Here is a 9,066-nt window from a genome sequence, read left to right as displayed (position 1 = left end):
CCCACAGATGGCGCGGCCGTCACTGTTTCGAGATTGGACGCTGGATCAGGGTCCGTAACAAGCATTTTGAGAAGTGTCCATATAGGCAAAGGTCCAAACACCAAGAATAAAAAAAAGAGGTCCAAAGGTGTATTCAGCAACTCATGAGTTACAGATTTCTAGTGACATCACACTCATGTGTGATGTCATACTCCACCACACTCCATTGTCACACAATCACACTCCATTGGTCACTCTAGTGACCAATGGAGAAGGTCACCCCCTACTGGTCACCAAGCCCAGCCTACAGACACCAGGTGACAGCACCTCTCGTTACCAATGGTCGTTCCTTCCACAATGAACAGCAACATTAGCAAATTTGCAGATGGGACAAATATTGGGCATAAAAGGACTGAAAACTGGTACAAGACTATTTAGATAGCCTTTTAAAAGGATGAAAGACTGGCAGATGCAGTGTAATGCTGAGAAATATTGGGTTATGTTAATAGAGATGCAGTATCAGCTGATTAATGTTGAAATCTAAAAATATATCAAGGAATCTTAATTAGTAGTAATCTTGAGTCTAATATTTTAAATAGAGAAAGAAGAACACTGGGATTCATATCAAGAGGCATTAACAATAATACATATAATATTACACACTAAGAAATCACAATGGCATGAAATACATTATACAAAAATCGTTCAAATCCCCGGATTGCTCCAATGATTTTTGCACATCTAATATTGTTAAGAACATAACAATATAGGAAGCTGCAGAAGACAGTTTTGTCATGTACAGTACATATATGACTAACCTTTGTCTCAAGTAATCCAATGATCGTATGTCTGTTATGTTGCCAGCCCGGTAAGTTGTTCCATAAATTGACAATACTATTTCTAAACCAGTATTTACCCAGGTCTTTCCCGAGTCTAAACTTATCCAACTTATATCCTTTGTTTCGGGTTCAATTTTTTTTCCTCTATATTCTCCTCCCCCCCTTTTGTTATACCCTTTCTTCCATTTATATGCATGAATTGCCTGCTACTTGTCATCTTTCTTGAGAATGTAACTCATAGTTTTCAATCACATCATACAGGAGGTTTCTAATTGCTGACATTAAGTATTTCAGTGCAGTGTTTGAGACTCACGTGGGTCTTGCCTCGTTTGCTGGAAGCTGCCGTCTGCTCCCACTTCTGCTTGGGGCTCTGGGGACAGCAGACTTGTATCCCTAAATGTTACAAGCCTTAGTACCAACTTTGTACCCAGATTCACTATGGGTGGTCACCCATCTTTCGTAATGAGACGTTTAGGATAGGGATAGGTCATGTCTTTACCTTGGTCTGTTGGTTGTCAGAAACTGTAAACCTGCATTCCTCATCCAAGTCACTAACATTGCAGCTTCAAGTTTGGGGCATATTCTAGGGAATGTGTATGCTGCTGTGACCTTGTCCAGTGGTGATAGGGCGAGGTTACATCAGGAATTTGCGCCCTGCTGGTGGCTCGGCCTTCAGTCTCTTACCATTTACCTATGGAATTACTAGACATGGATACACAGGCTACACAAAACTGGCTTATTAAGTACAAAAGGAGAATTAATAGCAACATTTAACCAGATGAATATTGTTGTTGTGTGATAGGCGTACAAAGACTGTATGATTGGGAATGCTAAGCTGGTGTAAGGTGTTGACCTAACTGGCAGAAGAATGAGAGGAGCTGCTGGGAGGAACGAGAAGTGGCAAGAACAGTCAATAACAAGAAAGAGAAGTGGCTTCTGTGGATGAAATTTAAAGAGAGAAAGAGTCGAGAAAGAGGATGCTTTATTAGAGAAACCATTGTGAAAAATACAAGCCAAGAAGAAAATATTAGAATAAATGAGGAGAATGAAGGAAATATAAGAAATGAATGTGCAAAAAACCAAGATGTGTTGGAAGGAGGCTACAGAAGGCAAGAATATGGGTAAAAATACTCGTGGAATACACACAACAATTCTAAGCGACATAAAATACAATAGAGAATGAGCTTTGAAATTTTTTTAGGCATAGTTGAGGAAAGAAATACGAGACATTAACATGATTGGTTTCACTGGTGGGAGAAAAGTGAGATAGATGGGAAGAAATCATTTCCATGGAATAGAGGAATACAACCAAAATAATTAAATGCTGCATATTAATAAGGTTCATTGTCCTCACTAATTTGTGACGTTTTAAAATTATCAAATAAAAAAAAGTGTGGAAGAACATGGAAACTGCATTGTGGGAGGGGGGGGTTATTAAAAAATCCTCTCAGTACTTTGTATGTGGGTAAAGGAGAGGTGGTGGTACAGGAGGCGACACAAGGTACAGGAGACTTCATAAGGTACAGAAGGCGACACAAGGTACAGGAGACGTCATAAGGTACAAGAGGCGACACAAGGTACAGGAGACGTCATAAGGTACAAGAGGCGACACAAGGTACAAGCCACATAAGGTACAGGAGGCGACACAAGGTACAAGAGACGTCACAAGGTACAGGAGGCGACACAAAGGCGCCCACTGTGAATAACATGGTGGCTGGAGACTAGTATCAACACGACAGCCACAACGCACCTCCACACTCAAGGTTAAACACCAATTGTCTGATGCCTTTGGGGCTGTCAATCCCGATTTACGCCAGGATGAGTCATATGGGGCCATTGTGTCACCGCATCTGTCATGCAGTACACTATTGTATGACAGTTTTGTCATAGTGAAGGTCATTAAACCCTTATGGTGTTTGAGAGGTGCGACGTAGTTGACCTTGAAAGGAGTATTTTTCAAGGTGCAAGCGGGGGTGTGACGTCATGGACTTCCGCCAATGGCAGGGCTGAACGCTATTAGGCCGATATTCTGGGGGGGCGGGGGTGTTTACACTGACGTCATGGGTTTCCACCAATAGGAAGTGTTAAGGGTGGGTAGGCGACCAATCAGAGGCCAGTTCTGCTGCCCCGCCTCCGTCTGTGTGGTGGTAGCTGGTGTATGGATGCTGGGGAGGTGAGCTTCGGGAGGCAGGTTCGATACTCGTGCTGCAGAGATCCACACCGACGCTTACTGGTCTTGGCTGGATATGCGGCGCCGCCGAGAAACAGGTCGAGCAGGAATTCTTAGACAGGGAAACTAACAGCGTCTGGAACCTATTCTGAGCCTTGTTGATTCCCTTCTAACACTATAATTTGAACTCACTTTAAAACCTGAAGAATTTCAAAATAATTTTAGTTTTTCAATTTTGTGTCCAAATAATTATTAAAACATGTACGTAACAAATGAACAAATCCACATATTTCTATGTGTATGTACGTAATATGTAAATTATGAAGCAAATATGAAACTGGCGCCATTGTACTAATATAGACTTTATCTACTGTAGGTAGATGGCCTGTGTGAGCTGCACCTGTCATGTACCCTCGTGACACCTCCACCACCACATGGGTCTTGTAGCACAGTGGGCTGCGTCGTCGACTCGCAACCCAGGGACCTGGGTTCAATTCCCTAGGAAGGTCAGAAATTGTTGGCCACGTTTCCTAACACCTGATATCTCTGTTTACCTAACAGTAACATAGGTACATGGGAAATAGGCACCTGTTGTGGCGGGCGACAATAGGTATAAAATAAGACATTAAGTCGATATTAGTTATTAATTGTTATTGAACCAGTCAACCGTGGTCGACCACCTGGATTTTAATTGCTGACAGGCTGGCCAGACTGCCAAACTTGACAAGGCTGGGCAGCCTGACAAACTTGACAGGCCGCCTGGCCAGACTGAGAAGCTTGACAGGCCGCCTGGCCAGACTGAGAAGCTTGACAGGCCGCCTGGCCAGCCACACTACCCAAGAGGTGCGTGATAAAAGGCAGTAAAAGCCAGGGTTACCAACAATAAGCTTGACTTGGCATTACCAAGGTCGGACGAGTCGCTCGGTCCAACGTTGTCCCCGACCGAGCGAGAACGACGACTTCTGCCCAGACATTAATATTGAGTGAAGAATACACATTTATATACTGACGCTGTGTCCTAAATCTACGTTGTTTTCGTAGACGTTAACTTAGAATAATTTAGGTGTTGATGTGTGTGTGATAAGGGGCCAGATTCAAACTACATTTTTCTTTAAAGTGTGAGATAATATTGGCCAAGTGTAAGTGCATTATCCTTGAGCCTCTTATCGTGTTCTTTGTCGCCACATGTCAGGTAAACTAGGCCTGTAGCACCGTGGTCTGCGTCCAACGGTTGGGTAACTTTTCTTTCACCTGTTCTAGCAGTAAACAGGGGCCAGATTTACGAAAACACTTACGCAAGCACTTACGAACGTGTACATCTTTCCTCAATCTTTGACGGCTTTGGTTACATTTATTAAACAGTTTACAAGCATGAAAACTTCCCATTCAACTGTTGTTATTGTTATAAACAGCCTCCTGGCGCTTCGGAGCTCATTAACTGTTTAATAATTGTAAACAAAGCCGCCAAAGATTGAGAAAAGATGTACAGCTTCGTAAGTGTTTGCGTAAGTGCTTTCGTGAATCTGGCCCCAGGTACCCGGGAACTAGGGGACTGTTGTGGGTGGTCATACTGGTGACAGTCAGTATTTTTGGCCCAGCGGGTCAAACGATAAGCCTAACAGTCTTATGAAGATACACTTGCACATGTAAATTCTCAAAAAGGCTTATTCGGGAGACGACAGTTGAGAAGTCTTGACCATTGTACAGACTGACTGACGTGCTCCTGGGTTGGTGGAGCCAGTCATAAAGAATTTTTTTTTTTTTTTTTTTTTTTTTTTACCACAGACGTGGCCACACATTTACAATGCTAACCAGCATATATACAGCATAAAGAAGTGCGAGGCTTCATGCCCAGGGCTGGTCTGGCTCGGTGCGAGGCTTCATGCCCAGGGCTGGTCTGGCTCGGTGCGAGGCTTCATGCCCAGGGCTGGTCTGGCTCGGTGCGAGGCTTCATGCCCAGGGCTGGTCTGGCTCGGTGCGAGGCTTCATGCCCAGGGCTGGTCTGGCTCGGTGCGAGGCTTCATGCCCAGGGCTGGTCTGGCTCGGTGCGAGGCTTCACGCCCAGGGCTGGTCTGGCTCGGTGCGAGGCTTCATGCCCAGGGCTGGTCTGGCTTGGGCACCCAGGTTGTCATAGTGTCTTGCAAGTGTAGTTAAAATATTATGGCTGTTCAGTCAACAGTTCTGCAGCGAGCAGTAGTTAACCGGTATATTTACAGGTAGATGGTAAGTGGATAAGGCAGATGCTAAGTGGATAAGGTAGATGCTAAGTGGATAAGGTAGATGTCGAGTAGATAAGGTAGAAAAGGATTCTTTGGATATTGATTCAATCTGCCTCCCTTCCCCCCCCCCCCCCCCTCTCTCTCTCTCTCTCTCTCTCTCTCTCTCTCTCTCTCTCTCTCTCTCTCTCTCTCTCTCTCTCTCTCTCTCTCTCTCTCTCTCTCTCTCTCTCTCTCTCTCTCTCTCTCTAACCTCTCTCTCTGTCTCTCTCTCTCTCGTTCATGATTTATTTCGTGATTTGCTAGATGTGCTTTGTGCTTTTAAACTTTAATGATTTTATTATACATTAATACATCAATGTATTAATGGACAATACAGCAACCCCCCCTCCCCCCCCAAACAAAAATCAAGCTTGTGTACCCAAGGACACTACAACATGCACGACCTCCATTACCCGAGGTCAAGGTCACCTCAGACGGCAGGTATTGACCACTGGAGGGACGGGGGGCGGGGGGGGGGGGGGGGGGGAGCAGTAACACCAATTGGTGCAGGAAATTGGCCTGACTGACGTCCAACAGCCTGGTTGATCAGTCCAGCAACCAGGAGGCCTGGTCGACGACCGGGCCGCGGGGACGCTAAGCCCCGGAAGCACCTCAAGGTAACCTCAAGGTACTGACTGGCTGGCTGGCTGGCTGGCGGGGGGGAGGGAAGCTCCCTCGGGTGAAACTATATGAGTTTCCCCTCTCGCCCTCAGCTCTGGGACATGAGATAACAATGTTGGATATTATAGAATTATTTTTTTTGGTAATCTGGTAAAATGACAAATGTTAAATCATTTTTTTTAAAGATTTGTCATAAATTTGTAAATGTTTGAATTTATTTTGTATTTACATACAATTAGGAGTGATGTATTTAATACATTCAGGCGAGTGTTGGGAGGCAATTTTCATAAGATTATACAAATTTAATACGTATTATTTTTACATATCTAATGTGGAAATATATATATATATATACTTTAGTCTTGAGAGTATGTCCAAAAGTATACTTGGTGGTTGGTTACCAAACAGTTGAAGCGGCCTTAATAACCCTCCAGAGGAAGATAGGCTTATATAATACGTCGCATTTCCAAGGGAATCGACCCATCCGTGAACCAAACACGACGCATTAGTGTTAACCAAAGGCACCGTAATATTAACGTTTTCTATACATCGCCGTCCATAGGGTAGGGGCCAGATTCATGAAGCAGTTACGCAAACACGAACCTGTGCATCTTTTCTCAATCTTTGGCGGCTTTGTTTACAATTATTAAACAGTTAATGAGCTCCGAAGCACCAGGAGGCTGTTTATAACAATAACAACAGTTGATTGGGAAGTTTTCATACTTGTAAACTGTTTAATAAATGTAACCAAAGCCGTCAAAGATTGAGGAAAGATGTACACGTTCGTAAGTACTTGTGTAACTGTTTTGTGAATCTGGCCCCAGATGTCTTGCTAGGCTACGTACCTTTGTGGCTAGGCTAAACAGTTGCATTATTGACGGAGTTGGTAATGAGGAGCAGGGTGGGTGAGGCGGTGGAAGACTGGCAAGGTCACTGGGGACAAGGTAGATCAATAATGGCGGGAATATCACCCACGATCCCAGGACACACACAGTGGTGCATATTGTGACCTGTTGAAGTCGCAGAACTGTGTGTGTGTGTGTGTGTGTGTGTGTGTGTGTGTGTGTGTGTGTGTGTGTGTGTGTGTGTGTGTGTGTGTGTGTGTGTGTGTGCTCACCTATGTGCTTGCAGGATCGAACATTGGCTCTTAGATCCCGCCTTTCCAGCCATCGGTTGTTTATGTGTGTGTGTGTGTGTGTAATTACCTAAGTGTAGTTACAGGATGAGAGCTACGCTCGTGGTGTCTCGTCTACCACGGGACACCACGAGCGTGTGTGTGTGTTTGTGTGGAGGCCGCCAAACCTGCAGACAGTGTGATGGAGTAATTATACCAGTCAGGTGTGCTTATGGCTACCTCGAGCATGCGCTAAGTATTATCCCATTGATGGACGCTGCTCTACACCCACCTACAGGCCCACCTTGCTAGCAGGTGTTCCTTGCAAGGTACTAAAGAGACTGAACACTGCATCTTCGGTGATATTTGAGACTTGCAGCGTCCAGCAAGACGGCGCTGTCTAGTGTCCCCGGCTTGTTGCCTTCAAAAAGCAATTAGTCCGTTCATCGAAGGTACCTGCTTGCTTGATAACTGCTTGATGGGGTTCTGGGAGTTCTTCTACGCCTCAAGCCCGGCCTGAGGCCAGGCTTGACTTGTGAGAGGTAGTTCGTATCGACGGACTGATTCTTCCTCGATAGTCAGCATTCCCTCACCACCCTCTAGGACGGATACAAGTTGAACAAGAACGTGGGAATGACTGGAAAAGCTTGTGTGATTAAGGGAGTACCTATCTGATAGTAAGCAGAGGGTCAGAGTGAAGAAACAATGGGTAGTGAGTGCATCACTGGGACGTGCCTGAGACACACCTTAGTACAAAACATCCAGTAGTGATTGCTAAACTGGGTTATATCTTCATAGTCTCCACCACGTTTCCGGTCGGCCGAGCGGACAGCACACTGGACTTGTGATCCTGTGTCGATCCCGGGCGCCGGCGAGAAACAATGGGCTGAGTTTCTTTCACCCTATGCCCCTGTTAGCTAGCAGTAAAATAGGTACCTGGGTGTTAGTCAGCTGTCACGGGCTGCTTCCTGGGGGTGGAGGCCTGGTCGAGGACCGCGCCGCGGGAACACTAAAGCCCCGAAATCATCTCAAGATAACCTCAAGATAACCACAGCGCCTCCTTCACAAGCCCTCTCCACCACAGCCTGGTTTACACCAATACTCCCTTGTTCTGGTACTTCGCTGTGGTGGAGAGGGCTTGTGTAAGTGTTGACGCTGTGGTGGAGAGGGCTTGTGTAAGTGTTGACGCTGTGGTGGGAAGGGCTTGTGTAAGGGGGCACTGCGTTAAAGATTAATTATTACACAATTCAGTTCCGGTGTCATAGTTCCTGTCTTCCCAAAAACAGAAAATCCGCACATTTCACGAATATGAACAAACGCCAACCTGGTTTTGACGTAGAAACAATTGGAAGTAATTGGTTTGTGGTAAAGCTGGAGTCGCCAGTTATGGAATTACCCAACTGGGGGATGTTGGCCAGCCATGCCGTCCTCAGAGTGATATGTAACGGTCGTGAATGTAGTTGTTAAATATATGAAAAATATATGGTATTTATTCCCGCCCTCTACACCCCCCATCTTCCCCCCCCCTCCCTCGCCACCACCCCCCCATTTTCCCTCTCTCTCTACCCCCCATTTCCCTCCCTCTGCACACCAACCTGAGCCATTCGGCTCTGACCTACTTTCAATGTGGATGGCACAGTGCCAAATGGGGGGGGGATGGGTTTATTGCCACCCCCTGGAGTGGCCTGGCGGCAGCTAGGCCGGGGGGTGGGGAGGAGAGACACTCACACACCCACACCAGGGGGCAGGAGAGAGACACACACACCCACACCAGGGGGCAGGAGAGGCACTCACATACCCACACCAGGGGGCAGGAGAGACACTCACACACCCACACCAGGGGGCAGGAGAGGCACTCACACACCCACACCAGGGGGGGGAGGAGAGACACTCACACACCCACACCAGGGGGCAGGAGAGGCACTCACACCAGGGGGGAGGAGAGACACTCACACACCCACACCAGGGGGCAGGAGAGGCACTCACACACCCACACCAGGGGGCAGGAGAGGCACTCACACACCCACACCAGGGGGGAGGAGAGACACTCACACACCCACACCAGGGGGCAGGAGAGGCACTCAC

Source organism: Procambarus clarkii, chromosome 92, assembly GCF_040958095.1.
Source record: "Procambarus clarkii isolate CNS0578487 chromosome 92, FALCON_Pclarkii_2.0, whole genome shotgun sequence".
Classification (NCBI taxonomy): Eukaryota; Metazoa; Arthropoda; class Malacostraca; order Decapoda; family Cambaridae; genus Procambarus; species Procambarus clarkii.
The sequence above is the reverse complement of the archived record's forward strand: the minus strand, read 5'-3'. Positions refer to the sequence as shown.